The sequence below is a fragment of the Ranitomeya variabilis genome, chromosome 4, assembly GCF_051348905.1.
Source record: "Ranitomeya variabilis isolate aRanVar5 chromosome 4, aRanVar5.hap1, whole genome shotgun sequence".
Lineage (NCBI taxonomy): Eukaryota > Metazoa > Chordata > Amphibia > Anura > Dendrobatidae > Ranitomeya > Ranitomeya variabilis.
In genome coordinates, this window is record NC_135235.1 from 75698643 (window position 1) to 75714486 (window position 15844).

At 48.1% G+C, this 15844-nt stretch overlaps 1 protein-coding gene across 4 annotated transcripts in view; it reads left to right on the plus strand.

Moving 5' to 3' along the window:
• The window catches only part of JMJD1C (jumonji domain containing 1C), a 280338-nt gene that overhangs the window by 152423 nt on the left and 112071 nt on the right, over window positions 1-15844 (plus strand). Inside the window, exon 1 of one of the 4 annotated variants that reach the window (XM_077258766.1) lies at window positions 3592-4504. The exons of 2 other annotated variants lie outside the window; for them this stretch is intronic. The gene's annotated coding sequence lies outside the window, so the exon portion shown is untranslated. Of the gene's footprint in view, window positions 1-3591; window positions 4505-15844 lie in introns of those variants that run through there. One more of the 4 variants, XM_077258767.1, reaches the window with a different exon arrangement.

Consider the following 15844-nt stretch of genomic DNA (forward strand, 5'->3'; position numbering starts at 1 on the left):
AGTACAATGTAAATCAATGTGAAAAAAAAAAAAGCTGTGCACATGGTGCAGAAAAATCCGTGCAGAAACGCTGCAGATTTCAAAGAAGTGCATGTCACTTCTTTTGTGTGTTTCTGCAGCGTTTCTGCACCCCTCCATTAATAGAAATCCACAGTGGTAAAAACTGCATAAAATCCGCGCAAAAACGCATCAAAACCACACAAAAAATGCATCAAAGCTGCGCAAAAAACGCTTCAAAAACGATGCGTTTTCTGCCAGGAGATGCAGATTTTGTGCAGAAAATTCTGCACCCAAATCTGCAACGTGTGCACACAGCGTGATTTTTCTGGAAAAAAAAATGACCAAGTCACGTGTACCATTGCACTTATGTTGGATGTCCTGTGGCTGGTCACATTTTGGAAACCTGCGATGGTCTCTGGAGCTCCTAACCAGGGCTGTGGAGTTGGTAAGCCAAACCACCAACTCCGGCTCCACAATATCCCCATTTCTGAATCTCCAGCATTGGTCACTACTGAGCATGGTGATAAAGTGCAGCACAGATTCATCTCCACTAAAAGCCTTAGATCAGGAACAGAACACACATTTATAGGACATTTCAGAACTTTTCCAAATGTCTGAGTCGGTCCATTTTATGTTAACTCCAACAAAATGGACTCTGACTCCACAGCCGTGCTCTTAACACACCACAGGGGATCATTAGTTGCAATGTCTCCTTGTAGCCCCGGCCTTAGGGCTCATTTCCACTTGCGAGAAAAATGGACGAGTGCAATCCGATAAAAAATCGGATTGCACTCGGACCAATGTTATTCAATAGGTGACATCTCATTTGCGATTTTTAATTTTTTTTTCTCAGCCGAAATCAGACTGAGAAAAAAATCGCAGCATGCTGCGAGTCTCGGAAGAGACTCGCCAATGCAAGTTAATGGGTGCGAGAAAAAAAACGCACGCAATACCATTTTTTACGGATACCATACCATTCTATGGCATAGAAAACTGTAAATATTCCTGTAAATGACTGTATAAAAATAGTTGCAGAGAAAAAAAACGGATTGCATACGGATGCAAAACGGATGGTGCGATTAAAAAATCGCATTGAACTCTCATGACAATTGCATACTTTTCATCCCTTTTTTTTCGGTCCAGATTACGGACCTTTTTTTTTCTCGCAAGTGGATATGAGCCCTTAGGGATGGATGCAATAGGGGTCTATGGATACACTGCCATGTACAGTACATAAGAGTGTGCGCCATGGTGTGAGCAGCCCTTTCCACCTGCTGTACAGGTACAATATAGGCGCTCTTCTTGCTTCTCATCCCCAGCACCGGGTATTTATAACCCTATGTGAATCCATTTTTATGGCACAGTTACTGCCGTGCAGCAGAGGACACAGTGTTTCTTGCACGCCAAGCATCCCCGGCTCCCAGCCAAGATGGTAATTGAAGGTCAGACTATTAGCCGAGTGCAGCTCACTGAACAGTTGGAATCTGTAGGAGACTGATAGTGCCAGGCTACAAAGAGGCCTCTGTGTTACTGGAGCTATTATACACCCCCCAGATGAATCCCCTCCTCACATGGGGTAACACAGTCTATCAGGGCTTCCTATACACCATCACTTATCTCACCGTTGTTTTCCTAAACTAATAGATCAGGTAATTGTGTAAATTGCCTGATATGAAGCAGTTTACGCTATGTCATACCCTGGGGCTTGTAAGACCCTGTTTACACGTGAGAAAGCTGACCTTTTATTTTGATGAAAATTCGGCTCTAGATTTGATGACCCATGTGAGTAACGCTTCTAGAACCCCATTCACAAACCATGGAAAATGTTGGGATGAATTTTCATATACATTGTGGGAAAAAAAAGTCTGCAATAAAAATAAGTAGCTGAGATTGAAGGATTTGTCCCATTAAATGATTGACCCTGCAGCACTTTCAGAGACGAAATCACAAGGGCCATGCACTGATTTTTGCCTCGGGAAATTATACATCAGTGGTACATTTTTTTTTTTTACCAAATCTATTTATACCCATGTATGTTATTCCCTATCCAAATAACCACTTACTGATCACTGGGGTCCATCTGCTGGGACCCCAATGTATCCTTAGAGCAGTGTTCTGCAGAGATAACACATGTACACCGATGCTCCCTTCATTATCTATGGGAGATGGTAAAATGTTGACCTCCTGTGCAATCTGTGGCCCCCCCTCCCAGGACGCCGCCCTCCTGAACCATGGGTCCATTCCCCCCCGGGGTGCCGCCCTCCTGTACCAGGGGTCCCCAGCACCCCCGGGACGCCACCCCCCTGGGGACGCTGTCCTCCTGTACCATGGGTCCACCCCCCGGAGATGCCGCCCTCCTGTACCATGGGTCCACCCTCCCTGGGGACGCCGCCCTCCTGTACGATGAGTCACCAGCACCCCAGGATGCCGCCCTCCTGTACCATGGGTCCACCCCCCCGGGGACGCCGCCCTCCTGAACCATGGGTCCATTCCCCCCCGGGGTGCCGTCCTCCTGTACCAGGGGTCCACCCCCCTGGGGACGCTATCGTCCTGTACTATGGGTCCATTTCCCCCCCCCCCCCAGGGACGCCGCCCTCCTGTACCATGGGTCCACCCCCCCCGGGGACGCCGCCCTCCGGTACCATGGGTCCATTCCCCCCCCCCCCCGGGATGCCGCCCTCCTGTACCATGGGTCCCTCCCCCCCGATGCCGCCCTCCTGTACCATGGGTCCACCCCCCCTGGGGACGCCGCCCTCCGGTACCATGGGTCCACCCCCCCCAGGACGCCGCCCTCCTGTGCCATCAGACCCATTGACAATAAGTGGCATGGTGGTGTACATGCAAAAGTCAGTCAGGGGGCTGCAGACCCTCGCCTTGTGGTCTGTGTGGGTGACTTAACTACATGTGACCAAACCAGAGATCTGTCAACTAATCTGATCCACTAATCAGCGTTCATAGACTTTGGCCCTTTTATTCATTGTTGCATTTGCTCAGTTTTGGGTGTTTATCACTAGTGTCTTGTTATTGTATTTTGCACCTTTTTAGTCCGTGTTCTCCCGTTATTTGTCCTTGTGTCTTAGGTTTCCATTTGATGCATTGTGGCTGTTTTGCACACACGTGATGATTGGTGCTCCAGTCCCCCGCGCTCCCAGGAGTGACTGTACACCCAGTGTACACCCGTCTGGATGGTTGGGGCACAGCTGGTGTGAACCTTCAGCACAACGTGCGACTTTGTGCTTAAAAAATTCTCCAAAAGGTGTTTATGCCTCATTTTTTACCTACTTTTTTGGTGTGCAGAAGTCATGGCCCCAGGGCTTTTGTCTTTTTTTAAGCCCTTAAAAAACCCGACAAACCCAACGTGTTTAATCTTTATCTATGGGAACACGGTGAATTCTCTTTTAAGACCCCCTCGTCCCCCAGCTCTCATGAATAGGTCCCAGTCTTTGTGAATCCCCCCAGGAGAATCCCCCTGTATCTCTTCTTTCTGGCGTGCTCTCCCGGGGGTCTCGTCTTTTCCCGGTATGGAGGAGGCTTCCCGGGGGTTCTGCCCCCCACCCCCAGCAGACCACTCGGGGAGGCGTCCATGTTGGCGGCACTGCCTGCTCGTCTCCATGGATACAGCCCTCACTTACGGCGTGGTTGTCGGACAGACGTGCGCATGTCGCGATAGTCTGCAGTCTCCGTCCGGTGCCGCCTCCCCGGTGATGTGAGCGGCACCTGTGACGGCGGCGGATAATCCGCACCCGGCTCCGCCTCCTCCCCGCTCCGCCTTCCCTCCGTCCTCCTCCTGCCGCCGCCGCCGCAGCTCCGCCTCCTCCACCCCGAGATCCGCCATCCTTCCTCGGCAGCACTCAGCACTGCGACTCCCTGGGAAGCCCCGGCGATGCCCGCGGGGAGGACCCCACCTCCGGCCGCCGCTCACTAGGAGGCTCGTCGCCGTGTGCCCTGCTCGTCCTCCTCCCGGCGGGGCCGCTGCCGCCGCCATGACCCAGATGTGGGCTCTGCTCGGCGACAAAAGCCGGGACTAGCGCTCCTCCGCCCGCTGCCTGCTGTGCCCGGCCGCCCAGCCCTCAGGTATTCTGCGCCCTCCTTTCTGCCTGTAGCTCAGCACCACCATAGTCGTCCGGATGACTTCTCCCCTGGCTACGGTAGCGATCGCCGCCGCCTCCGACACGGTCTGGTAGGACCCTCAGAAACCCAGAGAATCGGTGCCCACTGCATTGGACTTCGTGAAATATCGTCCATCAGTCGTGCCCAAAATTAAAGCCCTGAGCGCGCTGGGCGTGAGACGGAACCGCGCCGGAATCGCCTCCGAGATCACGGGACTCCGAGCGGATTCCGATTAAAGGCTATCAGGATCCATCACCATTTCTAGCTGTCATCGTCACGTCTGTGGCCGGATTATGGCACTGCCCATCTGCCGTTAACCCTGTCACGTACGCCGTCATACGGGATGTCTGATTATGTGCTGTAACCGGACCATCTGCCGCTGTCTCCAGGACTGGTGGGTATAAGGCGCTGGCGTGAAGGTGGGCACCAGCCTGGGTGAGGGGTCTGCTGATGGTGGGCACCAGCCTGGGTGAGGGGTCTGCTGATGGTGGGCACCAGCCTGGGTGAGGGGGCTGCTGATGGTGGGCACCAGCCTGGGTGAGGGGTCTGCTGATGGTGGGCACCAGCCTGGGTGAGGGGTCTGCTGATGGTGGGCTCCAGCCTGGGTGAGGGGTCTGCTGGGCAGGCGTCATACTGAGGAGCACATGTCAGCCCTGGGCTGCGTTTCCTGTGCCTTATTAGCTGCGCTTGCATCACTCACAGGCTGGGGCTGGTTTCCTTTGACTTTCAGGAGGGTTTACGCCGTGTTTTTTTGCTGTATTTACTCACGTCAGTGGAATGTGTTAGCGCTGAGAGGCCCGAGCAGGATGATGTAGTGACTGGCGCTGCTTTTTGTCTACTTTGGTGGCATAATAAACACAAGGTCTGCGCCTAGTTAAAGAAGGGGTTAAACTACTACAGCCAGAGCCGGACCCTGCCAACACCAGAGATTATACGGTGCCCGGGTATGTGTGGATGCCTCTTGGGATTCGGTTGTGCTTCCATATGGGAATTCAATTGTGAACCCTACTGTGGTCTAGTGTACAACGCTACAGAATATGTCAGTGTTATATGAGTAATGGGATGTACAGTGCTGTCCATCATTACCAATTGGCCATACCGACAGCCGCTGACGCTCAGTATGACAAGCGATTGTAGCCACAATCAAGACGTAGATCTTAAAATGGGCGAGGTGCGTCCCACCCATACTGTAATGTGCTCAGAGGGTCCTGAACGAGAGCTGCCACACTGCGCACACAGCATTGACCCCACTGCGTAGCGGGCCCACTGTACCGATGGCGCTTCTTACATCTGTAGATGGTGACTGGGCATTTTTGTGACATATGGGAAACCATATTAGAGGCAAAATCGCTTCCATCATCATATGTGAAAGTCCCAAAAATGAAAAGCTGTCCATGGGGAGGCTAGGTGGCCAATGAAATCCATGATTTGGTTTCTTGTCCTTTTTTAATAATCTTGACTTGAAGATGATCTCATTGGCCATGTAGTGGAATAAGCGCCATCTTTATGGCAAGGCTATTGAATTCCATCTGATTTTGGCCTACAGTGACCTTGGACATGCCAAGTGTGAGGTCTGTAGCCGTTGTGGGCAGTGTGGATTTGGTTTGTTTGTTGTTCCTGGTCCCTTACGTCGTAGTAGGCACCACCCCAGATGTTTTACCTGCCGTCTGCCAAGCTGCCATATCCTGCATGCTCCGTTGACGACTAGTAATGTAGCATGTATGGCGTGCACCTTGTGACCCTGCATCGGCGGCTGAGCTCGCAGGCATGTGAAAGGAAGTCAGATTTGCATTTTGTGAACGTCAGTGAGGAATGGAAAATGATGAAGTGCATAGCACAGTAGTATCAATTCTAGTATGTTGTCTACTTAAGGTATGTTTCCACGGTCAGTAAACGCTGCTGGTTGGACGCTGCGTACATCCACAGCTTCCAAACGGCAGCGGCCAGATGTTAGAGCATAGTGGATGGGATTTTATGAAATCCCATCTCCACTCTGCGTGCTGGGACGCCTTCGGCTTCCCTGCGTATACGCACATGCGGCACGTCTTTCTAGACAGCAGCATGTGAGTTTATCCTGTGGAGATGCTCCATCTGCGCAAGATAAAAGTCCTATGTATAGGACGCGGTGTTTCCACACGGTTCAATGAACACATGCGGAATCATCCCGGCGGCAACGCTATGGACGGAGCGGACATGTGCTGTGTCCAAAGCGCTGCCTAATACTGCCCTTAAAATGCCAATAAAAGCTGTTCCCAAGGCTGTACTGGTCTACGTGCAAGTGGTTTAGCTGGAGATGTTTGCTGCTATTTTTCTTATAAGATCGTCAACCAAACTTCTCAACGCTGTAAACTGTTCCATTCTGACTTTCTTTCCAGGCATCTCCTCCAAGTGCACACATAAGTAATGGAGGAAAAATGCTGAATAATGTGCTATCACATAAACTTCTCCACTCGGCAAGCCAGCGAGACGAGGCTTCACATTAAGCACCAGTAGCAAATCTTTTGGGCAGATTGCACAAAGCTTGACCATACCCCAGGAATCTTGGCCAGCGACTTTCTGGATGACTTAATGGTCAGGGCCGATCTGTGAAAGTAGTGGTGTAGGACGAGGCAGTTAGTTGTGCTCTGAGCTTTCTTTGTTGGTCATGATGCAGGTGACTCTGAGCATGCCCGCAGCGCACGGCTATCAGGTTTCCAGTTGTCAGCTGTACCCAACTATGATTGCAAAAATCTTATTAAAGCAATTTATCCATGGGATTTGGCTTTGGGGTAGCATCTCTTTCCTGTCGCCCCGTGAACAGGCAGCAGAAGATGGTGGAACTCATCCATTTATGACCTTCTAAAATTTAGTTTTTAAAAGAAAATAAATATTGTTTCCTGAGCTTTTGCCATTACTTGTAAGAAATTGAATTTTTTTGTGCATTGTATATGTACCCTAGTTAAGACTTTTATCAGGTGTGTATGTCGGGGAGTTTTTTTCTCTATAAAAGCAGTCTGCAGTTTAAAAAAAAAAGTCAAGACACTTTTTGGCTTTGTCACTTGAATGTAGCCCTATGTTTTTTGTTTTTTTTTACATTTCCCAATGTATACTCTAGTGATGCATGGCATCAACCATCGTTTTTCCCAGCAGCTAATGCCTGGGTGGGATATGCACAAGTTGCTGTTCTAGGCTCTATTCACACCACGAGCTACATCATTATTATGGGGAAAATGAATACCGTAACATTTAGTCTATAGTTGGGCCCAATATATGCACCAGAATTGGAGTACACTTGCTTGTGGCAATATTCCCACGTGCCAACCAAACCGAATTGCTGAATGTGGTGTTAATAGACTGCAATTATACAGTGGGTGCAATGAGTATTAAACACATCATCCACTTTCTAAGTAAATATATTTCTAAAGGTGCTATTGACATGAAATTCTCACCAGATGTCAGCAAAAACCCGTCCAATCCACACAGGGAAAGAAACTAAACAATAGATGTCCATAAATTATGTGTAATAATGAGAAATGACACAGGGAAAAAGTAATGAACACGCTTACTGAAATCAAATAAATACTTCGTTCAAAAGCCTTTGTTGGTGATGACCGCTTCATGGCACCGCCTGTATGGAGAAACTAGTCACATGCATTGCTCAGGTGTGATTTTGGCCCATTCTTCCACACAAACACTTCTGAAATCCTGAAGGCTTCTTCTACGAACTCTGATCTCTAGTTAAAGGGGATATCTGGGACTTTTACAAAAAATAAAAAATGTATCTAAACTCTAGCGGGCGGGTAGTTGCAACTTACCTGCCTGGCGCCATAATTCCCCAGCGCAAAGCGGTCAGACGCTCCTGCCGGGGATCAGACGTCTCTGGTGTCGTCAAGTCTACATAGAGGAGGCTTTTTTTCCGGTCTGCTCTATCGACTGGGCAGAACTTCCAACGTCATTCTTATTGACAGCAGGATCCCCACTGCCTAACTGGGGGAGCCGGCTGTCAATCAAAATGAGATGCAGATGTGTTTTTTGCAGCATGAGATGGTGCATTATCATGCATGAAAATGATCTTGCTGCGGAAAGCACGGTTCTTCCTCTTGAACCATGGCAGGAAGTGTTTTTAGAAACTCCACATAGATTATGGAGTTCATCTTTACCCCTTCAGGGATCATAAAGGGGCCGACAATCTCTCTCCCCATGATTCCAGCGCCAAACATTACTCCACCTCTTCCTTGTTGGTGCCTTAGCCGTGTTTTCATGGGGTGTCCATCAACCAGCCATCCTCCACTCCATCCATCTGGACCATCGAGCGTTGCACGGCACTCATCGGTGAACAAAACAGTTTGGAAGTCAGTCTTCATGTATTGTTTGGCCTACTGGAGCTGTTTCTGCTTGTGTGCAGTGGATAGAGGTGGTCGACAGGATGGCTTACGCACCTCTGAAGGACCCTGCATCTTGTTGTTCTGGGGACGTTGGAGGCACCAGCAGCTTCAAAAACTTGTCTGCTGCTATGACAAGGCATTTCTGCAGCTGCTCTTTTAACCTTATGCAATTGCCTGTTGGAAAGAGTCCTCAATTTTTCCTTATCAGCACGCACACGTGTGTGCTGGGAATCAGCTACATACTTCTTGATTGTGCAATGATCACGATGAAGTGTCTTGGCAATGTTGATTGTAGTCATGCCTTGACCTAAATACTCCACAATTTGTTGCTTCTCAGTAGCCGACACATCCTTTTTCTTTCCCATTTTGGCCAAAAATGTAGGCTGCTTAATAATGTGGAACAGCCTTCTTAGGTAGTCTTGCCTTTATTTGGATACATCTGCCAAACTAATTTGCACAGGTATCTGCAATTGTTTTCGGTGATATAAAGAGCCCTGACACACATCACCATCAATGAGTTTAAATGACAAACAAAAAAATTCTAACCTTATCACTCCTAAACTCTTTGTGCATAATAATTTGGAACACAGTGTATGTGATTCTCCAGAATTTCTTTTTGTCTTTGCCTGATGAAGAGACGTATGTAGTCTCGAAAGCTTGCAATTTGTTATTATCTTTTCAGTTAGCCATTAAAAGGTATCAACCACTGAGGACTCTCAATTCTAAACATCTTTCTATCTACTGGCTAACACGGTACCCAGATATATTTCTTTCCTGTATCAGTGTAGTGTCAGGACTTTCCATGGTTTTTTGCACCTTTTCTTTTTCCTTTGTATCATTTCTCATTATTACACATACATTTTATTTATGGACATATATGGTTTGATTATTTTTTTTTTGCCTGTGTGGATGGGGTTGTTACTAGTGATGAGCGAATATACTCATTACTAGAGATTTCCCGAGCATGCTCGGGTGTCCTCCGAGTATTTTTTAGTGCTCGGAGATTTAGTTTTTCTTGCCGCAGCTGAAAGATTTAGGCTACGTTCACATTTGCGGTCGGCGCCGCATGCGTCCCTATATTTAACATGGGGGCGCATGGACATGCGTCGCACTTGCGTTTTGCGCCGCATGCGTTCCTGCGGCGCCCGCGTCCGGGCGCAGAGGACGCAGCAAGTTGCATTTTTGCTGCGTCCAAAATCAATGAAAAAAAGGACGCATGCGGCGCAAAACGCAGCGTTGTGCATGCGTTTTGCTGCGTTTTTGTTTGCGTTGTGCGTTGCGGCGCCGGCGCTGTGGCGCACAACGCAAATGTTAACGTAGCCTTACATCTGATAGCCAGCGTAAGTACATGTGGGGATTCCCTAGCAACCAGGCAACCCCCACATGTACTTTTGCTGGCTAACAGATGTAAATCATTCAGCTGCGGCAAGAAAAACTAAATCTCCGAGCATTAAAAAATACTCGGAGGACCCCCGAGCATGCTCGGGAAATCTCGAGTAACGAGTATATTCACTCATCACTAGTTGTTTCTTACATCTGGTGAGAATTTCATGTCAATAGCACCATTAGAAATATATTACTTAGAAAATTGGTGATGCGTACAATACTTATTTCACCTGCTGTATGCAGTGAAGAAAATTAAATATTTGATCCACTGCTGATTTTTCCAAGTCTTCCCACCTACAAAGAATGGAGAGGTCTGTAATTTTGATCGTAGGTACATTTCAACTGTGAAACAGAATCTAAAAATAAAAAAACAGAAAATCGCATTGTATGATTTTTACATAATTAATTTGCATTTTATTGCATGAAATAAGTATTTGGTCCCCTATCAACCAGAAAAAAATTCTGGCTCTCCGACCGGTTAGTTTTTCTGTAAGAAGCCCTCCTACTCTGCACTCATTACCTGTATTAACTGTACCTGCTTGAGCTCATTACCTGTATAAAAGACACCTGTTCACACAATCAATCACACTACAACCTCTCTATTATGGCTAAGGGCCCCTTCACACTGGTCGATTCTGCTACGATTACGACGCATTTGCGTCATATTCGACATCGCAGTACGAGCTCGTAGCCAGCGGTCACACTCTACGATGTTAACGCTTTTTCTGACGTAGTTGCGATGTGAACGTCACGCGTCGCAATCGTACGCTACCCTTCACACCGCCATAGTCCTACGACTCCGAGCGTGACGTATTACCAGCATGGGCGTGCTAAAACGTCACGCCCAATCAGGAGACAGGTATGCGGAAGCCCAACCCACGTAGTCGCATTACGAGCTCGTATGACCGCCGTCACATACTACGATTTCGACCGCCACAGCGAGACATTTACGACGAAAGAAAGTTCTGCTCTTTCTTTCACATCGTACGATGCTGGGCTGCGTCGCAGATCGTAACGCCATGTCACACTTTGCAACCTCGGAACGAGGACGGATAAACGTCACAAATCGAACGCTCGTTCAGACTTTGATTGCACAGTGTGAAGGGGCCCTAAGACCAAAGAGCTGTCTAAGGACACCAAGGACAAATTGTAGACCTGCACAAGGCTGGGATGGGCTACAGAACAATGGGCAAGTGGCTTGTTAAGAAGGCAACAACTGTTGGCACAATTATTAGAAAATGGACGAAACACAAGATAACTGTCAATCTTCCTTGGTCTGGGGATCCATGCAAGCTCTCACCTTGTGGGGTAAGGATGATTCTGAGAGAGGTCATGAATCAGCCCAGGACTACACAGGAGGACATTGTCAATGTCCTGAAGATAGATGGGACCACGTCTCAAACATTACCGTTAGTAACACACTACACCGTCATGGATTAAAATCCTGCAGGGCACGCAAGGTCCCCCTGCTCACGCCAGCGCATATCCAGGCCCTTGTGAAGTTTGCCAACAACCATCTGAATGATCCAGAGGAGGCATGGGAGAAAGTCCTATAGTGAGATGAGGCCAAAATAAAACTTTATGGTATCGACGCCTCTTGACGTGTTTGGAGGAAGAAGGATTAGTACAACCAAAAGAACACCGTCCCAACCATGAAGCATGCCGGGAAAACATCAAACTTTGGGATTCATTTCTGCAAAGGGGACTGGACGATTGCACTGTATTGAAGGGAGGATGGATAGGGTCATGTATAGCAAGATTTTGGCCAACAAGATCCTTCCCTTTGTAAGAGCATTTAAAGATGAGTCATGGCTGGGTCTTCCTGCATGACAATGACCTGAAACGCACAACTAAGGAGTGGCTCCATAAGAAGCATTTCAAGTTCCTGGAGTGGCCTAGCCAGTCTCCAGACCTGAACCCAATAGAAAATGTTTGGAGGGAGCTGAAACTCAATGTTGCCCATCCACAGCCCCGACACATGACAGATCTGGAGAAGATCTGTATGAAGGAGTGGGCCCAAATCTTTGCTGCATTATGTGCAAGCTTGGACAAGAACTAAAGGAAACATCTGACCTCTGTAATTGCAAACAAAGGTTTCTGCACCAAATATTAAGTTTTGTTATTTAAATGCAATATCATTTTTTAAAACTCATACAATGTGATTTTTCCATATTTTTTTTTTTTCGATTCTGTCTTTCACAGTTGACGTGTACCTATGATAATTACAGACTTCTCCATTCTTTGTGGGTGGGAGAACTTGCAGAGTAGTCAGTGTATCAAATGCTTTCTTTCCCAACTGTGTATGGGCTCAGTTACATGGACATTTCAAAGAAGAAAAGCTTACGTTTCCAAGAGGACTGGCATTCTTCTAGGGTTTATCTACTTTTATGATGGAGGGAATGTGATGAATCTCCTCTACATAATTGATTAAAAGTAAGGAGTGTTTTTTCAGTTCACAGAGATAAGCATATACCCTATGTTTGCTTCTCTCTGGGTCTTGTATTGTAGCTGCAGGGTCATTTACTTCTGTGTTTTGGTTGTTGCTGTACTACCGGCCTATCTGCAATGAAATGATTTTTGTCTTCACTCATGGCAAGTTTGTGTCTGATAAGGTGACCCATCTGTACATCTTTCCTTCCTACATAACCTTCAGTCTGGGTTCAGACAATGCAGATAGCTGTATGACCTTTGACAGGATAAGGACAGTCCCGACAACTCCGCTGGCAAGGCTCTGCCTCTTGAAATTATCTTCAGAGAGGACTCATTGACCTGTGATCAATCACTCATGGAATGTGCTGCTGGCGATTCTGCTTTCCCCTGCTGAGGATCTGTCTAAGGCTAGGTTCACAGTGCGTTAATGTGTGCACGCTAACGGACAGCGTTGCACAGCGAAAATGTCGCAATTAACGCCGTGCAACGGGTCCGTTAGCGCACCCATTGACAGCAATGTAAATTTCGCCTGTAGCGCATCGCTAGCGCGTGCCTTTTTCGGCTCGCGCTAGCGATGTGCCGTTCTTCTGTGCGCGCCCGAGGTCCGTTCCCCGCTCTCGCAGATCGGGGATCTGCGAGAGCGGGGACATTACCGCGACCCCCAACGTGGCCCCTAAATAAACATTGCGTTAGCGCAATCCGCTAGCGCTAGCGCTAAACGGATTGCCCTGACGCAATGTGAACCTAGCTTAAGGACATGGCTTGCTTTTTAAAGAATTTTAGATGTGTCTTATCCAGCCCCAGCTAAAGGAATTTTACCCGTCAAGGTGCCCTAATCTATATTGTATTGGAATGTCTATAATATGTATTTTTCTCTAGTGTCTGCTACGAATGTGTAAGGTTTCTCTGAATGTTATTATTATTATTTATTGTTATAGCGCCATTTATTCCATGGCGCTTTACATGTGAGGAGGGGTATACATAATATGTTGTGACAATAGGAAATAAGTTACCTAATGCTACAGTTTATTTTTTATTTCTAATTGTTTTTTTGGCTGATTTGTAGGCAAGTGTCTATCCAATGATTGCCAGGAAGCCATGATGTACAGATCTTCAGGCTTCATGAACGTTCAACCAACACACGTTATAGGCTACCTTGGATATTTTGTCTTTAGGTCATGGTGGTCATTGGCCATTGTACAGATTTTTAATGTGAATATTTATTAGATTTGTGTAAATATAATGTTTAAGCTAAAAAAAATTTGGCTTCCTAAAGGTTCCCATATATTTAAGATGTTTGGCCAAATATTAGTTTGGTTTCGAGCTATTCCTCCCAACTTTCCCACAATAGTGAGAGAGAGAAGAGCCAAATCCCTCTAAGAACAAGTTGCAAAGTCATAGGATCCGGCATGGTAAAAGCAAAAATGCCCAGTACTTTATCTTGGATATCTGGATCTGGGAAGAGTCCTCCATACACAGGCGGTGGCTGGCTGATGGTTGCCTGTTATTGACCTTATTGGATTTAACCTTTTGTAGACCCATTTTTTTCACAAGGCAAATTACTGTGTTTTACTTTATTCCCCAGGGACCAAATCGTACATCTGGTTATGGCTCACTGGTACAGTTTATCTTGGGTTGCTTCTTATGGGTTGGAAACATTGGAAATTCCCTGAATGCAGCACAAGGTTTCATCTTGCCCAGTCTTTCCATTGAGAGCATTGATGTTTACATTGGCGGTGGAGTGGCCTCATGTTGTGAAGTCCTGTTTGTAACGCTCGCGCCCAGACTGGTTGGCGCGGGGGTGTGGCCCCACTGGACCACAGACCAGACTTCCCTGGAAGGGGCGTAACTAAGTAGCTTCCTAGGTGTTCGCTGGAGCCTCTGATGGTGAGGTCAGACTTGTGCGGCAGGAAGCTACCAGGTACCACTCCAGGGTGGAGTCTGACTGTGGATGCTGATCCCACCGGGGGGACAGGACACAGGCAGGAAGGCACAGCAGTGACACTGGCTGACGGACGGCTATGGCAGAGGCCCTGACGGGCAGACTGGCTTGACTGAGATACTGGCAGGCAGATGGGCGCGGCTGGCACTCTGGCAGACAGGCAGGTACAGCTGGCACTCTGGCAGACAGGCGGGTATATGGAGACAGGTAAGATCCTGTTCAGACTGGAGGGTATATGGAAACAGGTAGGGACCTGTTCGGACTGGTGAATATAAAGAGACAGGTAGAGACCTGTACGGCAAGTTGCAGAACAGAGATAGAGCAAGACAATAGCAGGAGGCGGAGCCAAGAACAGAATCGCAGGAAAGCAGAGAATGAGAAGGCAGAGCTAAGAGTAAAGAAGGCAGCGGAGAGGGAGGAGCTAAGGACTGAGATGCTGGAGGCGGAGCCAAGAGCGGAGATGCTGGAGGCGGAGCCAAGAGCGGAGACGCTGGTGGCGGAGCCAAGAGCCAGAAGGCACAGAGCCACCGGTAGTGGAGAGCAAAGCAGAGAAGCACAGAGCCACGGGTAGTGGCAACCGGAGCAGAGAAGTGCAGAACCACAGATAGTGGCAAGCTGAACCGAGAGATAGCGCAGAGATACACACAGCAGAGTGGAAATGGCAACAACCAAAGCAGGAACAGACATAAACCAGGGTTCAGACAGGAACCGACATAGACCAGAGTACAGACAGGAACGGACATAGACCAGAGTTCAGACACAGAAGTAACGGAACACCGATTCAGACCAGGGTATGACACCCCACTGGGTGGTGAACACAGACCAGGGTACTATGCCCCACTGGGTGGCGGACACAGAGACAGAACCATACACCTCAGCAGCAAAGTACTGACTGAGGAAGTAAATTTGCTCAGGCGTCCTCCAATGGGTGAGGATGCCTTAAGAATCAGAGGCCTCTAGGCTATTGGCCAGAGACACCTTAGGGAGGTGCACACAGACTGAATAAGAAACAGGAGTTGCTGGCGCTGCCCCCCTATGCACACAGACAGAAAGTGTACACAGAGCAAGCGGTCATGAAGCACACGGCATGGAGCCGGCAGCAGACAGATCTCACAGCATGGCACAGGGTGAGTGAGTTGATGTATCAAGCAGGTGGGGGATGGAAGGCCATGCAGTGATGCCGGCAGGGTTGTTACACTGTTCTCTATGGTGTCTTATTAGCACTAGGTGCTGCCACCTATTGGAAGGTGGATCTAACAAGCTTTTGTTTCCCCTTACACTACTTTTTGAACCATATGTAGCTCTGTAAGTAAAGTGTATGACAAGCTAAAGGCGCATTTACGCTGAAAGATTGATAATCCCACAGTGTGAGCAGGCTGCTCATCATCCAATGAATGAGAAAACCGCTTGTTCGTAGGGTGAAATGATTTTAAAGTGGGCTTAAACAGTGTTCTCAGCGGCGCTCTGTCCTTTGCCGAGAACAGTGGCAGCCTATGTGCGCGGAGCGATCTGTTAGGCCACGTTCACACGCTGCGGGTTCCTCTGCGGGTTAATCCCGCAGCGGAATTGAAAATCTGCAGGGCAAAACCGCTGTGGTTATCCCTGCAGATTT